The sequence below is a fragment of the Schistocerca serialis genome, chromosome 10 (assembly GCF_023864345.2).
Source record: "Schistocerca serialis cubense isolate TAMUIC-IGC-003099 chromosome 10, iqSchSeri2.2, whole genome shotgun sequence".
NCBI lineage: Eukaryota > Metazoa > Arthropoda > Insecta > Orthoptera > Acrididae > Schistocerca > Schistocerca serialis.
The window spans coordinates 36371752-36398743 of NC_064647.1; the positions used below are offsets into that span (position 1 = coordinate 36371752).

General features: G+C 39.6%; 1 protein-coding gene across 5 annotated transcripts in view; it reads left to right on the forward strand.

Annotated features, from left to right (window-relative positions):
• The first annotated feature begins 18319 nt into the window (after window positions 1–18319).
• The window catches only part of LOC126425232 (spectrin beta chain), a 535456-nt gene continuing 526783 nt past the window's right edge, over window positions 18320–26992 (forward strand). For 2 of the 5 annotated variants that reach the window (XM_050088190.1, XM_050088188.1), the window contains exon 1: window positions 18320–18422. The gene's annotated coding sequence lies outside the window, so the exon portion shown is untranslated. The remainder of the gene's footprint in view (window positions 18423–26992) is intronic. The other 3 variants (XM_050088189.1, XM_050088191.1, XM_050088192.1) reach the window with 3 other exon arrangements.

The window sequence follows — 26992 nt, forward strand, 5'->3', positions numbered from 1 at the left end:
AATGTAAAAATCATAGAAGGAGACTAAGAGATGAATACAGCAAGCAGATTCATAGGGATGTAGGTTGAAGCAGATACTCGGAGAAGAAGAGGCTTGCACAGGGTATAGTAGCATGGAGACCTGCATCAAACCAGTCTTTGGACTGAAGATCACAAGAACAACAAGGATATAGATAGAGAGATGCTGAATGAAGCATGTTTGGCTGTCAAGAGAGCAGTGTGTGATGCTTTCAATAACTGCTGTAGCGAAATATTGTCAAGTGATCTTTTACACAATCCAAAGAAATTCTGGTCATATGAAAAGGCCGCTTGTGGTACCAAAGTTCGTGTCCAACCCCAAGCAAATGAGACAGGGATTGAAATATAGGGTATCAAAGCAAAAGCTGAAAGGCTGAACTTCATTTTCAAATGTTCCTTTACAAAGGAAAAACCCAGGAGAATTTTATTTTTGTTCTCGTACTACTGAAAAGATGAGTGAAATAAGTATTAGTGTCAGTGATGTTGAGAAACAGCTGAAATCATTGAAATTAAATATAGTTCCAGGGCCCAATGGAATCCCTGTCAGATTCTATACTGAATTTGCGGCTGAGTTAGCACCTCTTCTCACTATAGTTTATCATAGAGCCTGCAAGCAAAAAACCATGCCCAGTTGTTAGAAAAAGCCACAGGTCACACCCCCCCCCCCCCCCCTACAAGAAGGGTTGTAGAAATGATCCATGAAACTACTGTCCAGTATGACCTCCTCAGTGCCAACCAGCACAGATTTTGAAAATATCAGTCATGTGAAAACCAACTCACACTTTCCTCACATGACATATCGAAAGCTTTGGATCGAGGCAACCAAGTAGATGCAGTGTTTCTTGATTTGTAAAAAGCACCTGACTCAGCACTGCACCTACACCTACTGTCAAAAGTACGATCACATGGGGTATCAAGTGAAATTTATGACTGGATTGAGGGCTTTTTGGTATGGAGGACACTGCATGTTATCTTGGATGGAGAGTCATTGTCGGATGTAGAAGTAACTTCAGGTGTGCCCCAGGAAAGTGTGTTGGGATCCTTGCTGTTTTTGTTGTATATTAATGACCTTGCAGGCAATATTAATAATAAAGTCAGGATTTTGCAGATGCTGCAGTTATCTATAATGAAGTACTATCTGAGAGAAGCTGCATAAATATTCAGTCAAATGTTTATAATATTTCAACACAGTGCAAAGAATGGCAACTTGCTCTAAGTGCTCAGAAATGAAGAAATGTGCACGCCACAAAACGAAAAAACATAGTATCCTATGACTATAATTTCAATGAATCACTGTTGTAATTGTCCAGATCATACAAATACTGGGTGTAACACTTTGTAGGGCTATCAGTCTACAAAGGAGACTGCTTACAAAACACTTGTGTAACCCAACGTAGAATATTGCTCAAGCGTGTGGGACCTGTACCATATAAGACTAACAGTGGATATTGAACATATACAGAGAAGGCAGCATGAATGGTCACAGGTTTGTTTAATCCGGGGAAGAGTGTCACAGAACTACTGAAGTAACTGAAATGGCAAACTGTTGAAGACAGACGTAAACTATCCTGAGAAAGCCTATCAACAAAGCTTCAAGAACCAGCTTTAAATGATAACTAGAAGCATACTGCAACCCCCTACATATTGCTCACACAGGGATCATGAGGATGAGATTAGAATAATTACTGCACACACAGAGGCAGTCAATCAATCATTCTTCCCCCACTCCATACGTGAATGGAACAGGAAGAAATCCTAATAACTAGTTTGTAGAGTATAGCTGTAGAAGTAGCTTTAGATGTATGTAGATCCCTCAAACAAAAAACCGTGCCCAGTTCTTGGAAAAAGGCACAGGTCAGTCCTGTCAAAAGAAAGGGTAGTAGAAGTGATCCACAAAACTACTGTCCAGTATCCTTGACACAGATTTTCTGAGCTCAAATATAATGAGGTATCTTGAATGGAATGACCTCCTCAATGCCAACCTGCATGGATTTCGAAAACATCAAGTGTGTGAAACTTAACTCACACTTTCCTCACATGACATACTGAATGCTTTGGATCAAGGCAAAAAGGTAGATGCAGTATTTCTTTATTTCTAAAAAGCATTTGACTCAGTACTACAGCTACACTTACTGTCAAAAGTATGATCATATTGGGTATCAAGTGAAATTTGTCACTGTGTTGAGAACTTTTTGGTAGGGGGGACACAGCATGTTATCTTGGATGGGAAGTCATTGTCAGATGCAGAAATAACTTTGGGTGTGGTCCAGGAAATTGTGTTAGGGCCCTTGCTGTTCATGTTGTAAATTGATGATCTTGCAGACAATATTAACAGTAACCTCAGACTTTTTGCAGATGATGCAGTTATCTATAATGATGTACTATCTGAAGGAAGTTACATAAATATTCAGTCAAATCTTGATAGGATTTCAACATCGTGCCGAGGTTGATAACTTGCTCTAAATGTTCAGAAATGTGAAATTGTGCACTTCACAAAATGAAAAAACATAGTATCCTATTACCATAATATCAATGAGTCACCATTGGAATCGGCCAACTCATACAAATATCCGGGTGTAACATTTTGCTGGGCTATAAAATGGAATGATCACATATGAGGGTTGCCCAGAAAGTAATGCACCACATCTTTTTTTCTCAGCCAAAAACAATGCTACAAGTGCAGAATGTTACATACGTATTATTTGAAGTCTCCTGAGTGAGCACACAAAGTTTCCATCACTTCTGACAGATAACGTAGCTGCAGGACAGTTTCAAAATGACGGTTGTAGGTGATGTACATTACAAGCGACATGTCATCATTGAATTTCTCACTGCAGAGAATGAAACTGTGGGGAATATTCACAAACACTTGTGCAAAGTCTATGAAGAATCTGCTGTTGATAGGAATACAGTTGGGCATGAAGGGTGAGGTCATTCGAAGGCATTTCAGCAGCTCTCCACGATTTGCAGCAGTCGGGGAGACCATCCATGGCTGACACACCTGACATAGGCCCCTCAGACTTCCCTGGTGTTTGGGCCATTAAAGGATGCCATTCGTGGAAGACATTTTGAGGATCATGAGGAGGTGATTCACACACTGAAGTACTGGCTCTCACCAGGACAAGGATTGGTACCAACAGGGCATATGCACCCTTGCTTTGCGCTGGAGGAAGGCCATAAAATGGGATGGAGATTATGTGGAAAAATAGGATGTGTTGATAAAACACCATTCTTTCATGTGTGTGATTCTCATTATGTTCAATAAAGAATTGTTGAAGAAAAAAAATGCGGTGCTTTACTTTCTGGGCAACCCTCATAGATTCAGTCATGGGTAAAGCAGGTGGTAGACTTCAGTTTATTGGTAGAATACTAGGGAAATGCAATCAGTCTACAAAGGAGGTTGCTTACAAATCATTCATATGACCAGTTCTAAAATATTGCTCAAGTGTGTGGGGCCCATACCAGATAGGGCTAACAGGGGATATTGAATGTACACAGATAAGGGCAGCACGGGTGCTCATAGGTTTGTTTAATCCACGGGAGAGTGTCACAGAGATACTGAAGGAACTGAACTGGAAGATTCTTGAAGATAGATCTAAACTATCCCAAGAAAGTCTATTAACAAAGTTTCAAAAACTGTCTTTAAATGATTACTATACGAATATACTACAACCTCCTATGTATCGCTTACATAGGAATTGTGAGGATAAGATTAGGATAATTAATGCATGCACAGAGGCATTCAAACATTTATTCTTCCCATGCTCCATATGTGAATGAAACAGGAAGAAACCCTAATAACTGGTACAGTGGGACATTCCCTCTGCCATGTACCTCACAGTGGTTTGCAGAGTATAGATGTAGATGTAGATGTAGCTTTCAATTGTTGTTCATCTTACCCCTCAGCCACGAACACTAAAACATTGGTTTGTAAGATTGTTCGTACTACATACTTATTTTCAATTTCAATATTTAGAAGTGCTTCCTATTCAAGCTCCTCCTTTGTCTCAGCTGCATATATGATTTTATTGTCATTGGCATGCATTGTAAGTTCCTGCTTTGCATATTCTGAGCTACATATCACAGTCATCTTGTAGCTGGAAGACAACTCTGTAAGACAGTTCTACAAGGTTCGCAGGAGAGCTTCTGTAAAGTTTGGAAGGTAGGAGATGAGATACTGGCAGAAGTAAAGCTGTGAGAACTGGGCGTGAGTCGTGCTTTGGTAGCTCAGATGGTAGAGCACTTGCCCGTGAAAGGCAAAGGTCCCGAGTTCGAGTCTCGGTCGGGCACACAGTTTTAATCTGCCAGGAAGTTTCATATCAGCGCACACTCCGCTGCAGAGTGAAAATCTCACTCTGGAATTCTATAACATTTTGTTAATAATATGAAACAGCCCTGTGGAACTCTCTTTTAAGGGCAAGTTGAAACAGTTGTTAATTAAAAGATGTTTATAATCACTCAAATATTTCTGTTCTCTGTTACTGATAGTCCTATTTTGTATGTTGCAATATACTAGTGGTAATAAATATTTACATAATGGTAGTTAATGTGTGACTTGCCTATATTCATTATGTTTGGGGCATACCATTCTTGTAAATGTTATAGGGTGCCTGTATAATAATTATGTATAGTAATTATATGTGTTGTTTATGGTTGTTGAGAGCAGAAAAATACATAAAGACTTATTATAAATGAAGTGAACATTTTAGAGACTTTGACATGTTAAGCCACAATATTCAATTGCGGCAGCTGTCGAACAAGAAAAGCCAGCACGTGTGTCGACATTGGTCACATTTCTGCTGAACATAAGAAGGCCGATGACCAGTGGTGTTTGCTCGGCAGCAGTCAGCACTTCAGCAGATCAACAACCAAGAATACGACCAATGCTTCAAGGAGAACAACGACCAGTGCAGTTTGCACACTAGCGGTCAATGCTCCTGGAACTATCAGCTTACTTAACTCACATGAGTGACGTATCTGGTGATGCAGAGGAAGACAAAAAGGCAATGCCCGACCATGCCAGCATAGAGGTACAACAATGGAATGATGGCACGTGTGCCAACATTGGTCACATTTCTGCCCAACTTGAGAAGCACAGATCAACTGTGCAACATTGGCAAAAACACCGAATAAATATCTCCAACAAATGGGCATGATGAGGTCCTTCAAGGGGAGAAAGAAGACACAAAGCCACGTCACCTGGACGGACAGACGATGGTTAGTCAGCATACATCATACTCCGTTACAACAACTTAGCTGCTATACTGCTCGACAGAAGAAGTCGGTACCACTTCAATAGGTCAACACAGAAGATGCCATCCCAGATGTTACCAGAAAGAAGTTCATGTGGTACTTACCCAGGTGGCTGGTGAGGACAAAGGGACTGCAGCCTCACGAAATGGGTCACCTGTGAACCTGGAGCTGTTTGTGCTGGCAGAAGGACAGTATGCAGCTGCTATTGTTGCATCTACAGAAAATGCTCTGTTTGCTGTCCCCTCCCATGAGCAGCTGCAGGAGGCATAGGAGGCTCTCTCTGCTGTCTGCTCCCCTGAACGACTGCCCCAGTAGCTGGAGCGGCTTCCCGCACCCTTGCCTGGTCACCAATGTCAGTGATGTCGGAGTACTGGCTGTTTTCAAAAATCAAAATACCAACGTGATTCGCACCTTCACAAGATGGATTACGAGCTGCTTGCAGAGCACTGGAATGACCTGCAGCTTTTGCAGCATGAGCAAAGCTCTTTCTCAATTTAACTTTCATAGAATTTGTGCATGAATTATTTTTTGCAGTGCCACATTTAAAATGATGGTCGAAGTAGAGCGGATAGAAAATGTAGACTGGCAATGGCAAGGAAATCGTTTCTGAAGAAGAGATATTTGTTAACACCGAGTATTGATGTAAGTGCCAGGAAGTCGTTTCTGAAAGTATTTGTATGGAGTGTAGCCATGTATGGAAGTGAAACATGGACAATAAATTGTTTAGACAAGAAGAGAATAGAAGCATTTGAAATGTGGTGCTACAGAAGAATGCTGAAGGTTAGATGGGTAGATCACATAACTAATGAGGAGGTATTGAATAGAATTGGGGAGAAGAGGAGTTTGTGGCACAACTTGACTAGAAGAAGGGATCGGTTGGTAGGACATGTTCTGAGGCATCAAGGGATCACCAATTTAGTACTGGAGGGCAGCGTGGAGGGTAAAAATCGTAGAGGGAGACCAATAGATGAATACACTAAGCAGATTTAGAAGGATGTAGGCTGCAGTAGGTACTGGAAGATGAAGAAGCTTGCACAGGATAAAGTAGCATGGAGAGCTGCATCAAACCAGTCTCAGGACTGAAGACCACAACAACAAACATTTGAAATGTGAGCAGCCTCTGTAATTTGCAACATGCTTTTCTGGGCAGCTGTAACACTTCAATGTATCTGTCCACGAAAGTGTGCATTCTTTACTGGGATGTTTCCTGGCATATTTCACACATTTTTGGGCATAATACAGATTTATGCCACATGGTACATGTCATAGCAACAAAAGCACTGCACTCATCTAAAACCAAGTTTTCTTTGGCCACTTTAACGTTGCCCAAATTAGTCATTACAGTTGGCACTGGTGCAGGTGCCGTGTCATTTGCGCCAGTGGAAATGACAGGAAGCAGAGTGTGCTCAATGCCCAACTACCACTCAGCAGACACAGGAGCAGGTACAACCGTGGTCCTATCTGCTAAGCCACATTTTTCCATGCCGGGCCGAGTTGTCTGCCGACCGCCAACGGCCAGTGTTCCTACGATACCCTAGGAGGGCATTTCCCCCACTACGTGCCACCATCAGACAGCATCTGTAGCATGTGAACCCGTGGGCTCATCCACCATTGTGCAGCCATTGCTGTTAGGGAAGCAGCATGCTGTGGAAAGTCACGTATCGTATCGCAGCTGCAGCCATCACCTTATAGAGCTGGTGTTGCAGTGTCTGCCACTGACAATTGCGGGGGAGCACACTCTGCAAACCCATCAGGCACATCAGAGGTGCTACCATCACCTCTTTGCATCTGTGTGGTCTCAGCCACATCTGCTGAGGGAGGCGATGCGTGTGGAGCTCGTGCTCCATGCGCATAATGCTCTCCCTCACTCGCCATACTCATTTGAACTCTAACTCCTGCAACATGATTTTATTTTTAAATGCATCCCCATCAAATCAGAAAGATCTTACCTTGCAAGCATTTACTGCGGGCAGTGTGCAACCAATTAAAATGCAAAGACTGCAATCCATTCTGGATGTTAAAATTTTTGTTCCTGCACGGCTTTTCCCTTTATAAATTCAACAATAGCGAGATTTAAATCAGAAAATCATTCCAGGCATCCCTTGACTTAACCAACATGTTTTTCAGTAATATATGATGTCTTCAAACTCTTCGTTCATTTCCACAGAAAACTGTTGCAACTGAAAATGGAATAATGGGTGCAGCTTCAGCAAATTTACTATTCATGCCACCAATTTCTTCGAGTGCTCCATGCCTGCATATTTATGAGAAAGTGCTTCTTGATGTACAGAACAATGAATACCGTATGTCAACTGTAGTAATTTTTTGCTCTTTCATTGTCATCGAAATGTTTCAATTCCTTCTGCATGGTACTATAATGCCGTTTCACAGCAGAGAAGCAATATCCACTTATTCACTTATTATGCAGATTGAGAAATCTCATCCCTCTCTTTTGTCATTCCCATTCATTCGTAAACATCTGTGATTATAGATTGCTAGACACCTCTTTTTGTGCCAACAGCCACTGAACGTGTGAATATCCTTCATACCGTGAGAAATAGCAAAAGGGAAATGGCACTGACACCACGATTCTGCCGAACTCAGAGAGTTGTGCCGACCACAAAATACTGCACTGCAAACCTAAATTAAATGCCATACTGGGTACTTCTGAGAAGGACCAGACAGAGCTGAGTGACAGGCCAGGCTTTGGCCCACCTGTGGTCTGCACACACTGTACGTGTGAAGTTTGGCATGCTGTGGCCAGTCCTGTTATAGTAGATGAGGTTTAAAATGTAGTTAAGCTAATAAAAATAAAAAGTCTGTCAGTGTGACAATATTTCTAGTAAAGTATTTAAATATTGTTAGAAAGATGTAAGTCTAGTCTTATGTAACATATTCAAAACTAAAACTGCCTGCATTGATATCACTCTTTAAAAATGGCGATAAAAGTAATGCCACAAACTACCATTCAAGCTTATTTTTAACTGTATTTTCAGAAAATTTTGGAAAAATTGTGCACAGAATTTCTGTCAATCATCTAAAAAGCTTCCACAATATCCTCAACAAAAATCAGTTTGGATTTCATGTTGGTCTTTCTACCAAACAAGCAAATAGGTTCGCAGGAGAGCTTCTGTAAGGTTTGGAAGGTAGGAGATGAGGTACTGGCAGAAGTAAAGCTGTGAGGACGGGGCGTGAGTCATGCTTGGGTAGCTCAGTTGGTAGAGCACTTGCCCGCAATAGGCAAAGGTCCCGAGTTCGAGTCTCGGTCCGGCACACAGTTTTAATCTGCCAGGAAGTTTCATATCAGCGCACACTCTACTGCAGAGTGAAAATCTCATTCTGGAAGCAATATTCTCTTTTAACAGGCAAGATTTGGAAGCCAATGACAAGAAAATGTTATTAATAGGTATTTTTTGTGGTCTCTCAAAAGCCTTCAATTGTATATACCATCAAATTCTCTTGAATGGTGCCGCAAGTACTGTTGGTTCTTGGCTTCAGTCATATCTTAAGGATCAAAAACAGACTGTAATGCTGGAGGGCTTATCTGGAGAACATGCTTCATTTGAGTACCTTAAGTTGTGGTGGCCAAAGACTATTTTAGGTCCACTGTTATTGCTCATTTTCATTAATGATCTCCCACTTTGTCCCAAAACAAAGAGCAAATTTATCATTTACATAGATGATACCACAACTGTCATATACTAATTGTCAGAAAATAGTCTTGAACAAACTGCTATCAAAGTTTTCACCAAAATATTATATCAATTTTCTTCAGATGGTCTGTCACTCAATACAGATAGAATATGTTATATGAATTGACATAAAAGGTAGAGATCAATCAATGCAGAAAGCTGAGGATACAAAATTCCTGGGTGGTTATGCAACAGCAAATGTAACTGGTCAACCCACATTCTCCAGATTTTTAAAAGATTTAGTGCAGAAACATTTGCACTATGGATTATTGCTTCAGTGGCTGAAGCAGATACCAATAAGGCTTCCTACTTTGACTACTTTAATTAATTATTGTCGTGCATGATTATAATCTTGGGGCACAAAATTTTCACTGTACATAAAAAGCCATTACAATAGTGAGTGGTATCAGCCATAGGCATTCTTGTAGGTACCTGTTTTAAAGGATGAGGACTCTTACCACCTCCTCAGAGTATATTTTTTCCTTGTTGACTTTTTCCTGCATTAACTTTTGTCTCTTCAAGGACAGCAGCAAATGTTACTACAACAACACAAGAAGCAAAAACAGTCGGCATACTGAAGTTAAAAGTCTTGATCTGACTTAAAAAGGAGTTTATTACTCCAGCATTGAGCTGTTTAATGCACTTCCATCACATATTAAATGTCTTCATAGTGAACTGCCCAAATTCAAACTAACTCTCAGAGAGTAATTAATAGAGAGATCTTTTTATATGGTCGATGAATTTCTGAAAGAAAGTGAATATCACTGCTAAACTTATCATTATTTTAGAACTATATGTGATTATTTTTGTGTCAGGACAACTAATCTAAACATGACTGTGATGCTCCACTTAACAATCAGTGAAAACTACAATGTTTGTGTCATATTTTCATTCTTTTTGTCATTGCTAGCCTTATAATCACTTTGGAATAGTTCTGATTAATTTTATGTCATAAATTCTATTTTAAACATGATTGTGCTGCCCCACTCAAGAACAGTGCAACCTAGAATGTCTGTATCATACATATTTCATCTTTATTGTTTCTTAAACACATGTTCAGTTCAAACCATTGCTATTCTTATATTTTAGGCACTAGTATGACATAACTTAGATCTTATATATAGTATTCAGTATATAGTAGTTCTGCCCAACATTCATAAAGACATTGGAGACAGAAATGACTTTTAGATCAGAGTTAAAATCATTTCTTGTTGAGAAGTGTTCCTAAAATGTAAATGAATATGGTAGCTTATAGGATCACTAGGCCATCATTCATTGTTTGGGTCTTCTGCTTCTGTTGACTGATGTGCCATTGGTGCTGTGTTTGTCTTTGAAAAGAATGTTTCCACTGTTGGTTTTCTGTTCCCTCAGATACAGTGTGATACCGCTGAGAAGGTTTCTGGTGCTAGCCTCATAGCGATGGTTACAGTGTCGACAGGTGTTTGTGTGTTTATGCTTTTTAGCAGTGTTACGTAATGTGCTTGGGTGTCTTTTTTTTTTTTTTTGAGGGGTGTCTTAAATCAAAGTTTCATAATTTACCTACATCATTGACTGACTTAGTGTGGATTCTGTACTTTTCTCCAGTGTTATGTAATTTTTTCATATGTTTTCACTTATTTGCTTATTGTGCATGTTGTACTCACAATGTAGATGACGCATTTTGCAACTCCCCATCCAATCATGTACCAGGCAAGGTGGCTACACCAGTTTTCATGTACTGGACCAGCATTTGGAGGATCAGACTTTATTCCACATCCAGCCACCCAGACTTTGGTTTTTCATGGCTTCCCCTTGTCACTAAGGTGAATGCTGGGATGGTTCCTTTGATTAAACCATGGCTGATTTCTTGCCCTATCTTATCCTATCCTATTTTGTTAATGTTTTATATGGATATATTATTTCTGTGGTATATTATTCATGTATTGTAATAAATGGTCTATGGATGAATAAATAAATAAATGCATGCTTTCCTGCTGGTTTTTTTCTTTTGATAGTGCTTAATGGCATAGAAACTTTTAGGGTATATCATGCTGCAGGAAAATTTAGATATTTGCACTGTTGTCAGTATGTGTAGTTTTGCAATGTATTGATTTATTTCTTTATTTTATAGTACTGGATAATGGGATAATGTAGATGCAAAAAATGTTGTAATCAATGTATTATACATTGGACAACTGGTGCAGACAGTTGTAAGATAGATCTACAATGGACACTACTGCAACCCACATCCACTTGAAACTGCTAAATACCTACGGCTATGTTTGTTCATTTACTTCACCATTCATAGGGGTCAGAAACAATAATAATGAATTACACACATAATACCCAGAAACATAAATAACAAAAGTAGTGGTGCATGAGTAAATTTAGACCTTTCTAAATCTTTCATTACTGTTAAGAAATTCTTTTAGATAAGTTGGAACCAATGAGGATAAGTGGGATGGTAAACAAGTGGTTTCCATTATATTTTCAAAATAGATCACAAGTTGTGAAATCCATTTCAGCTCATTTTACTCATATAATCAGACTTGTATCTGATGCAAAGAAAGTCAAAGCAGCTGTACCACAAAGTAATCTGTTAAGCTCTCTTCTGTTTCTTATGCATGTGAATGACAGACAGATTTCAGAAACTCATTTTGTTTGCAAGTGACATCAGACTAATAGTGGGCAATGTTACAGAATGTCTCTCCACAACTGCTCAAATCCTTACAGTCATTGTTGAATCACCCCTAATATGGACAAAACACATTACATTCAATTTGTAAGAGTGAAATAAAACCATGACCTCCATTTGGTACTAGGCTAAGTTGGAAAGGGTATGATGTACAAAGCTTCAGGAATATACGTTGATCAAGAGATTCTCTCCAAAGACTCAGTTCTCCACATTTTGGTCTGAGAATCATTTCTAAAGCATGCTCTGCAGAAGGTCCTGAAATGGCTTACTTTGGTTACTACCAATCCATTGTAGGTTGTGGAAAAGTGTTCTGGGGTAAAATTAATACTTGATTAAGTGGAAGTTTTATGTTATGGAAAAAATGCTATTTGAATTTTATCACAAAGCTCTACAAGGACTCACTGCAAGTCCCTATTTAAAAAGTTGAGTGTGCTTAACGTATCATTCCTGTACATTAACAAAATGTGTTTTGATGACAAGAGCTAATCTTGGAGACCTTCAAACTAAGAGTAGTTATCTTAGCTGTGACACTCTCAACTGTGGGTTCCCCCACGTAGAGTGAACAGAAGCAACTCATACTCAAATATATGTCAGCCACTTTGGTGTTACTTTTTGTAATGCATTGCCAACATACATGGCTTTTAGAGCAGAGTTAAAACCATTTCTTACTGAGAAGTATTTTACAGCATTAAAGAATGTATTAGGCTACAGAAATATATGCCCTCATTTAGTGTTGAGTACTTTTTAATCTGTTGATGGATGTAACATCCATGCTATGTTTGTCTTTGCACAAGAATGTTTCTGCTGTTAGTTTTCAGTTTTTTTCTGTTTCAAATCCAGTGCAATACAGTTTCTCAGAGAAGAGAGCAGTTCAAAGATTAGTTGTTATGTATGTAGTATTGACATGTGTTCCTGTGTCCATGTGTTATTCTTTTCAGCAGTGTTATATAATGTATTCTGTGCTTTCATTTTTCAGAAGTGTGCTGTATCAAAGTTTCATGTTCTAGAAATACAATTTATAATAATTCTTCTCCATGATGTAAGCTCCTTGTGGACTAGGTACATATGTTTTCTTTCCAAATCATATACTGAGTGAGGTGACTAGGTGGTAAAAGCTGTATTATGTGTTGGACTCACATTCAGGATAAGTGGGGTTTGTACCTTGTCCAATCATACTGACTTAAATTTTCCATGGTTTTCCCAAGTTGCTAAGATGAATGCTGGGATGGTTCCATTGATAAGGCCATGGCCAAATTCATGCCACATCCTTGCCTAATCCTATTCTACTTTGCATATATGTTATATATGCATATATCTACATCTATCTGTGCTTGCAGTAGATCCTGTGTTAAGTCCAAAAGTTGTGAAAACAAGTTAAGTGCACTACTTCCCAGGCACTTCACTCTTTGTCTGGAAACATTGAGTCAGGTCCTATTAGCACGTGTTGCTGAGTGGTGCATTAGCGTATAGTGGGTTATGTTTGTGGATATTGACCTGGTGTAGAGAATAGCATGTCAGTTGTGACCATCCTGATATGACACGTTCTTACCTGAGCTCAGTGCAGATGGGAGTATGTATAATGGGTGAAGTCTGCTGACTTGTGCTATGTACCATGTGGTCGTCAGCTAAGTCCTGCACTTTATGAAGAATAAATGCTAACAATTGCAATATGTATTGTAACTTGAGATCTCATACATAACTGATCAGTGATGAACATCAGAAGGAGCAGCTTTTTCAAAATCTGGCTGAAAATTCAGAATCTTAGTTTGGCACCAATTGTATTTGCAGAACATAACTACCTACCTACATACATACCTTTGTATGCCTATAGCAGCAGAGATCAACTAAAAATTCCCTCATAAGTAAAAAATTTTGTGTCTTTTTTTTTCCAGGTCGTAGCACATCCAACTGTGTACCAACAGCAGACCAAATACAGATATGATCCCTTGGTTGTGATGTCTGCAGCCCAATAATTCCAAAGAAAAAGAGAAGACTTGTCATCCTACCCTCAGTGAATCTGATGATGATGCGAGATGATTTGCCATTGAATCATCTTATGGAAAAGGGTACTATCAGGGAGGGAAGGAGGGCCGAAGGGAAAGACATGGCAGAAAAGGGATTCTCATAAAATACTTTGAAATCTGGAGTTGAAATACGAGATGAAGGGAAGTAAAAATAAAATGTACCCCAAGAGAGAATCAAAAACTGTATGTTTGTGTAGGTACAAGTGTTCAGAAAAATTAACTGGTGAAAGATCTGAAATATTGTTTAGGGAATAATGGGGAGAGGGAAATTTCCACTGGTACTTATGTACATATCAAGACTTATACAGGGTGTTACAAAAAGGTATGGCCAAACTTTCAGAAAACATTCCTCACACACAAATAAAGAAAAGATGTTATGTGGACATGTGTCCGGCAACGCTTAATTTCCATGTTAGAGCTCATTTTAGTTTCGTCGTCCACCTACGCTCAATGGAGAATGTTATCATGATTTCATATGGGATACTCTACCTGTGCTGCTAGAACATGTGCCTTTAAAAGTATGACACAACATGTGGTTCATGCACGATGGAGCTCCTGCACATTTCAGTCGAAGTGTTCGTACGCTTCTCAACAACAGATTCGGTGACTGATGGATTGGTAGAGGCGGACCAGTTCCATGGCCTCCATGCTCTCCTGACCTCAACCCACTTGACTTTCATTTATGGGGGCATTTGAAAGCTCTTGTCTACGCAACCCCAGTACCGAATGTAGAGACTCTCCGTGCTCGTATTGTGGACGGCTGTGATACAATACGCCATTCTCCAGGGCTGCATCAGCGCATCAGGGATTCCATGCGATGGAGGGTGGATGCATGTATCCTCGTTAACGGAGGACATTTTGAACACTTCCTGCAACAAAGTGTTTGAAGTCATGCTACGTTCTATTGCTGTATGTTTCCATTCCATGATTAATGTGATTTGAAGAGAAGTAATAAAATGAGCTCTAACATGGAAAGTAAGCGTTTCCGGACACATGTCCACATAATATATTTTCTTTCTTTGTGTGTGAGGAATGTTTCCTGAAAGTTTGGCCGTACCTTTTTGTAACACCCTGTAGAACTGAGAGACCCGGGAAGAACAAGATTCTGGATAGAACACAGCTACAAGGCAGTTATAGTCTTGTCCCATATACTGTTTAATGATGAAATGGTACAACTGTGCAATTCATGTTTCTTGGGTGTATTTGGTGAAACCAGGAGATTTTTGGAAACAGTTTTTTTTTTTTTAACAATGGTTTCATCTGGAGTAATTCAGACAGACATGTGAGGTATACTCAAGAGTGAAAAACGTGAAACTGTTACAGTCAGTGTCAGAGAATTTCTCAGAAAAATTCCAAGCTACGAGAATCACTATTCAAGAAGACACTGTAGTAAAATTTTTTTGTCCCCATACCTTATGATTACATCCCTGTGTGAACAATATGCCAAAGGAATAAGGGCTAATGGCAATGCAGCCTACAAAGTTTTTTTTTTGTGGAGGTCCCAAACATGAAACTCAGTATGGACACATGTGCAACTTGTGATAAAATGAAAATCCACCTGAAACTTGCTCCAGAAACTGAATAACCTGAGTTAATGAAAGCTATCAAAGGACGTCATGTGGAAGCTCATGCAGTTTGAAAAGTAAGAATTCCGATAAAGAAATTGAAAAGAACAGTAACAAAACACAGACCATTACATGTGATTTGCAGCAATATCTCCCAATTGCTTTACTCAAAAATTCAATATAATTTTACAAATGGGCATTATGGACAAATAATATAATGCTATACACTTATTTGTGGCATGAGGCTGATGCTGCAAGTGGAATCCTGAATATACAGATTCAATCAGGATATCAAACCAGAAGAGAAAACATCGATAATGCATTCCAGCCACTGCGAAGCCAAAATAAGAACAGCCATATTGCAATGATGTGCATGTCTGCCTTCCAGAAGTCCCCACCCTTGGAAATAATCAATCCTAAAGTTCTTATTGCTGGACACACCCCAAAGAGTGTGATTAGCATGTTTCATCGCACAATTTGACAGAGCAGAAGAGGAAAACTTTCAGTGGATCTATAGAACACTCACAGTAGTAGACATAATTGATTAGACAAACTGGGGAAAAAAGTTCCACTGCCACCAAAATGCATAAAAAGGCAGTTTTCCTGACTAAGCTGCTGTCTTGAAAACCCAACTACAAAATCACACAAATGACAATGACAGTAATCCATTCCAATGGCCTTCAGCTTAAAAACACCAACCAGGGAGCATTCTTTATAAAACATCACTGGTAAAAGAAGAAGCAGCTGGTGAGGAAAACAGCACTGAGCAGTACTGGGAGTATTTACCCTGGTCCAGACAATGAAGAGGCATGGAATTTTTGTACATAACTATAATTTTTGTTTACTGTGATTTTTCCTGGATTAGTATAGAATAAATGATTATGTTCCTGAATACCTATGCTTCATCTATTAATTAATTAATCATTCATGAGAGCTCACAGAACCACATTTTCATAAGTTAACATCAAAGCTCCAATTTAGAGCATACAATGGGTCACGCCCACAATTTTTATTGCGCACTAACTTTAATGTTGAACACCAGTGACCAAACTTAATTTTAAATGAAAAAATCAATTTATACTGATAAGATACTTAGTTTTAGAATACACTAAGCAACAAAATAATTTTTTATGATTATTACAGCATTTTGCACGAAGTCTAATTTTTGAACTTGACACACTGTCTTCTGTAACCACACATATTATTTTGGTAATGAGTCTGACATGTCTGATACTGCTGTGCTGAATGGTCCAAGAATAAATAAATAAGTAAATAAAGAGACAATAGCTCTTCATTTCTCCTATTTCACTGTGTGTTGATCATCGTGTATAATTGTACTTAACTGATCAGAAATTTTGTTACTGCTGTCACCATTTTGCACTAATTCTCAGTACATATAATTTTCAGCCTATTAATTTCTCTTTTCAAATTTTCTAATCTCTCTGTACAATTGATAGGACTAAAATCCCATGTTCTGACCCACTGAACATCATATACATTTATCCTTCTGACAAAGTTCCTACCTGGATACCTGAATTGGGGACTACTGTATCTCCAAAAAAATTAATCTGAGAGGATGCTATTATCATTAAACCATATGGTAGAGCTGCATATCCCCAAGGAATACAGCAGCTGCAGTTTTCCCTTGCTTTTTAACTTTCACAGTATCATCATAGAAAGGCCATAATTGTTAATGTTACAAGGCTACATAAATCAATTCTCCAGACTGGTGCCCCTGAAACTTCTGATTAAATTAGATTAGATTCAGTTTTAGGTCCACAGACTCAAAAAATGAGATGATTCTCGTGGGTGTGAAATGGTTGCTGCTCCTTTTCAGGGATCACATTAATCTGCCTCGCCACGGATACCAATCAGATGTGCCCCCAGCACACTTCCTTACAGCACAACAGGCAAGTCTGCTTTCTCCTACATTTCTTTCCCCATCTGCACACTTTTGATTCTCCAATTATAAAAAGACCATGAGACTGCTATATAGAGGAAGGACGAAAAAAAATATATGTTGATGAGAGAAATGTGCTTTTTGGATGATGTGGGTAAGTAAAGAATGTGTATTAGTGTCAATTTTGTTCACACTCTGTCAAGTTTTTTCACCTAAAATTATATACTTATGGTCATTTTATTTTTCCTAGAGACTGCTCTTTGTCAGATATTTGTAACACATTCTTGTAGCTGTTGTGATAGTGAGAGTGACTTGACCCTGACACACAAGCAGTGCAAACTATATGAAAATTAACTTGTTGCTCTTATTTTATTGACAGACCCTCATTGCATAGCTTTCTTTGTTAAATCAAGCACATAATACATGGTGATTGAATACTGAAAACGATAACTGTGGGTTAGGGCTGAGGGCACCCATATCAGTTATTTGGTGTTAACATGGAATAGTGGAGGCTCACTACCGTTTTATAAAGTACATACATCACAAGTTTATTTAAGTGCAAAAGATTAGTGTTTGCATGAAGTGTATGGGGAGGATATTGCTAATGCTCGTTTTTATAGAGATTTCAGTTGGGATACTGGTTGTTGTTGTTATACAGAGCCCTGAGGAAGTAAACAAGTTCAAATTACAGGTTAACTATAAACAAGAGCAACCAATTACTTTCCTTCTACCATTTCTGCCTGTTCGAGTGACCCACTTTTGCGTATTTCATCAAAAACGTGTCGTCACGGGAATTTAATGTTAGTTTAGCCTGTAGTCTTAATAGATCTCCTATGAGCGATGTTTCAAAGAAAAGGAATTTCCAATTCTTTTGCTGCCGTAGTGCCACGCCCACTTTCATTTTCTTGTTCATTCATCAGTCAGTAACCTAAAGAGGCCGGTGACATCATGATAGTTTTGTAGCTATCCGCTTATAATCGGCAATTTGAATTACTGCGTCTATAACACATTCTACAATCTTTACTGGACAAATTAATAAGAGGAATCGTGAAACATTTCCTTCTACAGTTGGTAGTTTCTGAACTGTGCCTCGTAAAGTGCTTAAAAACCACGACTACTTTGCGCCGCGCAGCCATCTTTGTGCTGTGCAGTTGAGCGGTCGTCCGACTAGGTGCAAAGCGAGTTCGTTGCAGTGTAGGTAATTTTCGGGCTGGTAGTGTGCTGTTGCTGGGGTGTGTGTGGCGTGTGTGTTAGTCCCTGTGTGTCTGCGACACCGAACGACCCGCCGATATACAAGGTAAGCACGTATTGTGCCACTTATGAAGAAATTAAGTTGTTTTTCGGTGAATCGACCGAACTGTTTCTGTCACCCGCGCCTTCATAGTAGCCGTCTGCCGGAAATTTCTAATTGTGAAGTGAAGTGCTCATTCCGCTATGTAGACAACTCTCATTCGTTGAAAACGTTTGCAAGCTGTCTCCACAGACTTCAGAGTAATGAAAGTGATCTTTATAACGTAAGTTTAATTTTGATAAACGCCATGTTTAAGAGTCTGCAGCACTTTAGGTTAAAGACGGTAAAGGTAATAAACAGTTACTGAACATTAGTTGTACATAGCGAAATCTTTGAAGAATAGTTCCTGTCAAATTATGCGGTCAAAATTATAAACTGCTTAGAATAATTTGTAGTAGTGCGGCTGGCTCTAAGTAGTACCTTATTTTCGAAGTACTGACTGATCGGCGAGTACCGAAGTATATTTCCTTGTACGCTAAATTAAATTGATAGTCATCCGGAAGACGAAGAGTGATACATTTCGTTAAATAAAATTTAACTAGCACTCAGAAATTAATGAAATGATTTCAATATTTGAAGAAGCAATAAAAATGGTCTTGCTATTATCAAGAGTATTTCTAATGCAACTAAGTCATTAGTGCACAGAATTTGTGGGCAGTAGTGGCACTGTAAAGTGCCAACGCATAGGCGAAGTAGGATGAATTGTGCATAAATGAAACATAAGGGGAATTGAGCCTATTATCGATTCACGTGTCCTCTCCAGACTAAACACTTTTGTATATTCATATATCAGTTTATATGGCTCATCTTTTTCCTAGTAATAATTTGACAAATCCATTGTCAATGTAAAATTATCCTTGGCTGAATAAAGTACTTACTAACCGGATGCAAGTAGTATTAAAGGGAGTGCCATTAAGTTGCCATAATTTTGCCGGTATAGTTGTCTGTGGCAGGTAAAGTAATGGAAAAATGTTAGTATCTTCAGAGTGCTATAAAAGTCTTCTGGGAGAAGTACATGTACCGATATACTATACTGTGTGTAAAAAATAGAAATAGGAATTTTCTATCCCAGAGTTGTTATATATATGTAGTCAACAAGTAATAAATCATTGGTTTATCTGACATACTGTAGTGACGCCATTTGTACTGCTTTGGAAGAGAGAAGGTAATCAAAGTGCATTTCTGTAAGCTTAACTGGCATTTGTTAACGTCCTAGGTCTTAATATGAGAGAGCAATTTTTCGAACGAATTGTTGGAATTTGTGCTAAAAAATGTTGATATTGTGATTAACATGTTTGTCAACGTTAAATTTTCCAATGTATTGGCATTAAAATGACAACTAACTTTGGGTTTTCCAAATCTTTTCCTCGCGTAATATAAACAATAGGCACCTAAACCCATCTGCATGTTTTTTGTTCAGTTCGGCATTTCAGCATTAGGAATGTATCGAAGATAGTGTTGAGTTTCCACTAAGAGAGGGATCTTTTCCAAGAAAGCCCGCATCATTATTGATGTCCTTATACGCTTGTTAAACGTAGACGTGTTTCAAGTGGCAGGTGTGGCAACACAGTAGTTCAGCTTGCTAGAATTCACTCCGGGAGGGTGGGATCAGATTTCGACAGTTATACGGCTTTCTTACACAGGGTTACAGTCTTTCTACCATCAGTTGTTGGTCAATGAGCTAACACAACAACAGAAAATCTCCAGCAACTCAAACCTTTTTTAACACAGTTTTTGTATAAAACTTGATACTTGGCGTACTTTGTAGCTACACAAAACAAACGTCAGCTGTCTATTTCGTGGTAAAGTTGAAGCTTGTAATGAGAAAATTAGTGGTAATTCAGATGCCGAAGTCCAAATATTGCGATAAATTATAAGGATGTGTAACAATGAAAACTTACTTTAGTATTGAAAAGGTACCGGTTTCCAATTTCCAGACGTTTGCCGCCAGCAAGTTTAACGACTTAATCACCAGAGCAGACATAACCCATCTACGCGGATTTTTGTGAAATTGCGACACACTGTTTTGGAAGTTAGTTACAAAAAGATGCAAATCGAATGAGTAGCAGAGTTTCTGTGGTAGCAAAGTGATTCATATTGTCTTCTGTCACTTCTTTGGCAGAGGTTGAAAAGCGTTTTTTATTACGGGCCAGTTTGCGGCTTATTGGGCCTTAGTCACGCAACAACCGACAGTAGCCTTATAATCGGAAAACTGGTGCCAGTAAACAAATACAACAGAGCAGAAACGCAGTTTGTTTTCGAGCCCTAAATATGATTCATATTCGTAACAAAAACTGGTACTTTATTTGGTGTATAAGTTTTGACACTACCAGGCAACAAACATCGAACACTGAATTTACTCCTCAGTGTAAAAGACTGACAATTTTTAAGAAGTTTAAAGTGTTGCTCCGAATAATGAGTCTGCCGTAATAACAACATTGCAGGCAACGGCCTTTCGTTGTGAGAGTGTAAGGAAACTAGAAATGGTCGGGCAGAGTGGGTGGCTGTATGGGCAGACAATATCAACCAGACGGGAGTATTTAAGCTAATTAATTACATAGATACAGACGTTTCGTGTACTCGTCCGGGTTTTTTGGACGGTCGTCCATTACTGTTTGCAAGAACAGTTGCTCTTTTTAATAAACAGAACTGTTATGGAAACAGTCTTTTGCGACGGAGTCCTTGCAAAAAATTTCTCGGTTAACATGTCGCATTAAATTCGGACAAAATCCCAGGCTTGCTGTTAAGTTTTTACAGACTAGACATACGGTCTTAGAGGAAATTTTCCTGAGGCTAAGTATCTGAAAAAGATATGTGATTAAGGTTTTATAATAAGTCTTCACCTGAGGGAGATTATTATTTATCACCCTGAGGCGTAAAAGTCGGCAAGCACGTTTTTGCAGTTGTGAAGTGTTGACGGGACTATTCTGTTTCATTTGATGAGAACAAAAATGACTATAATGTGAGATTTGTGGTAGAAAAGCATGTTAAGTACTTCGCTGTGATAATATACACTGTTGCCATTGGGACAATTTAATGAATCTAATAATAATTCAGTTCAAAGCATGGTGAAAGGTAATTCAGCGCAATTACGCAAGAAGGGGATGTCACTTCATAGGCTTATAATTATGAGGGTATGCTGAACGTTGTTAGTACCAAGTAGTATTTTCAGGTATTTATGATCCTGGATGTTGTAATGCGCAAAATAAGCTACACTCAGCTTACTAGAATAGTGTGTAGGCCACGGAGAAGTCCGGAGCGCCAATCCACAGTTAATCTATCGTATATAGTATCCACGTTAGCACTTAATCGTATTTGCTTTTTTGGGACAGTTCCAGGCACTGAACGAAGAGGCTTAAGGCAATGATAAGACACTAGATACGTGTTCAGAGAGTCGACGGTTGAGATACCTGGCCGGCCAGTCAGACTTCTGTGATTTCCATAAATCACTGATGGCGAGATAGTTCCTTCGAAAAAGCACGACAGATTTCCTTCTTATACCGAACTTGTTCTCAGTCTCTAATGGCCTCGTCGTCGATGTGACGTTAAATCCTAATCTTCTTCCCCCTTAAAATTCTAGGTACCTGTCACAAGGATTCCTCGTTAAATGGCAAGTTCCTACCGTATAAGGGTTGGATAAGCAGGTTGTTTTAAATAATCTGCTATGTGTTCTCAGCTTATGGGGCTCTTAAGGGCATTGATGCCTTTAGAAGTGTGGGTTTAGGAATTTTGTTCTGTTGAGGCTCCCAGCCAATTGGTTTGTTCTTATTCTTTTGATTATGTATTTTTCTCTACATTTCTTTTCCTGGTGAAATACTACATCCCGGTATTTACACATAAGGGGAGCCACCAGTGAAAAAATCAATTGGGAAGGATATTGGTTGCTGTACTGACCAATCGTTTAATTATTTTACTATCTTGTCTTTGGGTATATGTTAGTTGCCGTTTAGTTTACTCGCATTCTGTTTAGATGACCTAAACCTATGTCATCTGTGTTGTTCACTCAGTAGCCACCCACGGGATAAAGGCTGGGATTATTTTCTATCTTTGCTCTAGCTGTGACTATTGATCATCTGTCAACATAGCACTTCAGTACCGTAAATCTTATTCTAACCTATTTTGGCTCTAAGGGAAGGACTACTTTTTCACTCTCAATTCACTATTCTCGCAGTTGTTCACATGTTCGTAATTCCTAGGTCTTGGGCAAATTTTTTTAGCGGACAAGATTACATCGGGGGGGGGGGGGGGGGGGGGGTATGAAGTGGGTTGTGCTGAATTCGTAAATGGGCGTAGTTAGTCTTTCATTGGTCCGTTTTTTCTAGTCCTGTTCAGACCATATTTTCCGATTTCTGGTGTGATCTTTACCCCGAGTGAACGGGTATTAGTTACTGTATATACCGTTTGTTGTGGTGCAGTTTAGCCTTGCGAGGAAGGGAAGCGAACCATCGTGAGAAGCACTTTCTATTAGTAAACCTCTTGTGTTCCAACCAGGCTTCGGCATGATGGCGGCGGTACTTTGTACTCCAGTACTGGGTGTCGGTGGAAATATTTTTTTTGCAGGTAGAGCTCGGAAATGAGTACACATGCTCCCGTCACTGCTGGAGATAACGTAAAGATAGCTTATCCACTGCTACAGAGCCGCGATAAAAGGCGTGGTCGGCCAACAGCGATGGATTAAGATAGTGCACACATCTTAACTGTGAAAGCGCTTTCTACCTGTTTCTTGAATGTCGGTTGTAAGATTATAATGATGGGACATGGAGCTGTCGACAAACTGAATAGTAGACGCGCTCGTGGTATAACCCTTTGTAACCTAACCTGCAGCTGAGCACGCTCTTAATAAAGGATACAATTGGCTCTCACACAGAAAGCTTCATTATTACTTAAATCATGCTATTCTATCCTGTGCAAGCATCGTCACTCTAACTACAGTAAACACACATTCATTAGAACTTGCTTGCTGTATCCATATCGCGGTGCCCCTCTGCGATTTTTACTCCCAACATTCGTACCCAATATTTAATTCGGGATTCCTTGACGTCACAGAACGTGTGCAATGAACCGATCCCTTCTTTTAGTTATTTTCCTTCATTTAGTTAAATTGTCACAATTTTCTCCCCATTTCTATTAGTATCTCCTAATTGGTTACGGTATCTGTCTAATCTTCAGCAATTTTCTATATCACTACATTTGAAAAGCTTGCATTTTCTTAACTATTTATTGTCCACGTGTCACTTCCGTACACAGCTACACTTTTCTGACAAATCCCTTAGGAAAAGACTTCTTAAAAACTAAATTTATCTTTGATGTTAACAAATTCCTCGTCTTGAGAAAAGAGTTTCTTACCACAAGTTATTTTATTGCCCAAGTAGCACAACTCGTATGCTGCTTTTGTCTCGTTTACTAAACGTAACTCCCTTAGCACCGCCTGATTTAATTAGATTACATTCCAGTATCCTTGTTTTGCTTTTGTTAATGTTCAACTTGCCCTCCTTATAAGACTATCCATTGCGTTCAGCTGCACTCCCAAGTCATTTGCTGCCTCTGAATTGCAGTGTCATCGGCAAGCCTGAAAATTTTTTATTTCTTCCTTCCATAACCTTAATTCCTTTCCCAAATTTCTACTTGCTATCCTTCGCAGCTTGCTCAGTGTCCAGATTCGATAAAATTGGGGATAGGCTACAAACTTGCCTCACTCTCTTCTGAACGACTGCTGCCCTTTCATGCACTTAGATTCTTAAACTTGCCGTCTTGTGTCTGTACAAGTTGTAAATAACTTTTCACTCCTCGTGTTTTACCCCTGCTAACTTCAGAAGTTTAAAGAGTGTAATCCAGTCAACATGTTAGAAACTTGAAAACGACAGACCACAGTGAGAAAAATAGGCCCTTGTGGTTTCCATCGGCGGACGAACATATGACCACGAAATGCAAAGTGTGTGAAAGTAGTCAAAGATTCGCCTGACCGTTATCTTACGGCCAAAGACTACCTTCAGACCTAATAGTAGCTGCATTAAAGGTGACAACGTTTCGTCAGACCTAACAGAGCGGCTGTATGACGATCTTCACTAAACTCGTATCCTTCCGTGACAACTTGCTCCATAGATAGAAATGGTGATATCGCCACTGGAACGTAGCGATCCCCCTTTTGTTAGTAAAATAAAGCGATTATCTCGATCGCAAAGTATTTTTATTAACAGGTGACCTATTTCAATGTCTTATGCGCCCGTTAGTAAAGCTGTCATCAATCCATGTATTGTATCGAACACCCCAGTGCTTTACCAGGCATGGTCGTGTTGGAAGTGACAAGGCGTTGCCTTCCTGTGAACTTACTTACCCAGCCAGTCATAGGACGACCTACAAATTAACGTGGATTCCGAACTGCTGGAACTAGCTATTTTTCATACACACTGCCAGATTTAAAATGCCTGGCTGCGAATAGTACGAGGGGCGTTCATTACGTAATGCAACACATTTCATTTTCGATTGAGAAAGCGGGATTTGGTGTGGGATATAGTGGAATATTCTCGCTTCATAGTTTCATAAAGTTCTGATAGGTGGCGGCGCTATAAGTCTGTAACGGAGGTGTTCCAGGTTTCTTTTGGCGGAAAACCAGGGCATCGCAGACATTAATACGTGCTTGCAGGATGTCTGCGAAGATCTGGCAGCGAACAAAAGCACGATGAGTCGTTGGGCGAGGCCTGTCATTGAAACAAGGTCTCGCAGACCTTTCCGATCTCCCGCATGCCACCCGGCCGGATACAGCCGTGACTCCTACAATGTTGCAACGTGCAGGACACTCTCAAAACGAGGGATCACAAACAAACCACTTCGCTGCCCAGCTAGGCGTTTCTGTTATCGCTGACACACGTCTGCGCACTCGTGAGGAAGTCACGAAACTTCATTGTACTGTTCTTACTCATCTACCCTGCAGCCCGGATCTCGCAACGTCAGACTTCCACCTGTTTGGGCCCGTGAAGGATGCACTCCGCGGGAAGCATTGCATTGATGATGCGGGAAGTTATTGATGCAGCAAGACTTTGGTTCCGACGTCGACCACATGCGAGGTACCGTGTGGGCATACAGACCCTCGCAGTAAAGTGGCGTAAGGCTGTCGCATAGAAACGGTGGTTATGTCGAAAAATGATTTTGTAGCCAAAAGAATGATGAGTAATATTGTTTACTGGAATCCTGAATAAAACCAACCTGATCTGAGAAAACGTGTTTCATTACTTATTGAACGCCCCGTACCTAACTGGAACAGCAGTTTCATAAGCAGCAGGCTCAGAGGTATTCGTAATCATGCATTTTATACCCAAGTGAAGCCGTTCATCTGTAACTGCGATTGAAGGAGAAAATTTTAAACTTACCTCTAGTTGATAGATGTGTGTGCGCACGCGCGCCCGCAGTAACGGATGTTCTGTTCGCAGTTATTCCTACCTGGGTGTAATTACCCCGTGAGGGGTAAACTAAAATTTTATAATGGGTAAGAAAAAATGAATTGTTTCGATCTACATCTACACCCATACTCCGCAAGCCACCTGACGGTGTGTGGCGGAGGGTACCTTGAGTACCTCTAACGGTTCTCCCTTCTATTCCAGTCTCGTATTGTTCGTGGAAAGAAGGATTGTCGGTATGCCTGTGTGTGGGCTTTAATCTCTCTGATTTTATCCTCATGGTCTCTTTGCGAGATATACGTAGGAGGGAGCAATATACTGCTTGACTCTTCGGTGAAGGTATGTTCTCGAAACTTTAACAAAAGCCCGTACCGAGCTTCTGAGCGTCTCTCCTGCAGAGTCTTCCACTGGAGTTTATGTATCATCTCCTGTAACGAAGCGCGCTGCTCTCCGTTGGATCTTCTCTATATCTTCTATCAACCCTATCTGGTACGGATCCCACACTGCTGACAGTATTGAAGCAGTGGGCGAACAAGCGTACTGTAACCTACTTCTTTTGTTTTCGGATTGCATTTCCTTAGGACTCTTCCAATGAATCTGTCTGGCATCTGCTTTACCGACGATCAACTTTATATGATATTCTATTTTAAATCACTCCTAATGCGTACTCCCAGATAATTTATGGTGTTAACTGCTTCCAGTTGCTGACCTGCTATTTTGTAGCTAAATGATAAAGGATCTATCTTTCTGTGTATTCGCAACACATTACACTTGTCTACATTGAGATTCAATTGCCATTCCCTGCACCATGCGTCAATTCGCTGCAGATCCTCCTGCATTTCAGTACAATTTTCCATTGTCACGAAACTAAATTATTTTTAAAAGATCGTTATTATTTATTTACATTTTTTAGACTCAAAGAGAATCTCACAAAGCAAATTATGACCGATGACAGTTATTTTTCATGTTCTTCCAGAATTGTTTCACCATCCAGCTATGTGTAGCACGACGTTCGTTTGAGCACTTTCTTCTAAGTAACTTGGGCTTGTCTTCTGATGAAATTTCTCAGCTATAGACCTTATGTCTGAAATTTCTATCTTCGATGTATGTCTGAGAGATTTTGACATTTTTTTAGATCAATTTGGACCTGTTTTATCCAGACTGTCGTTTTCAGTTTCTGTA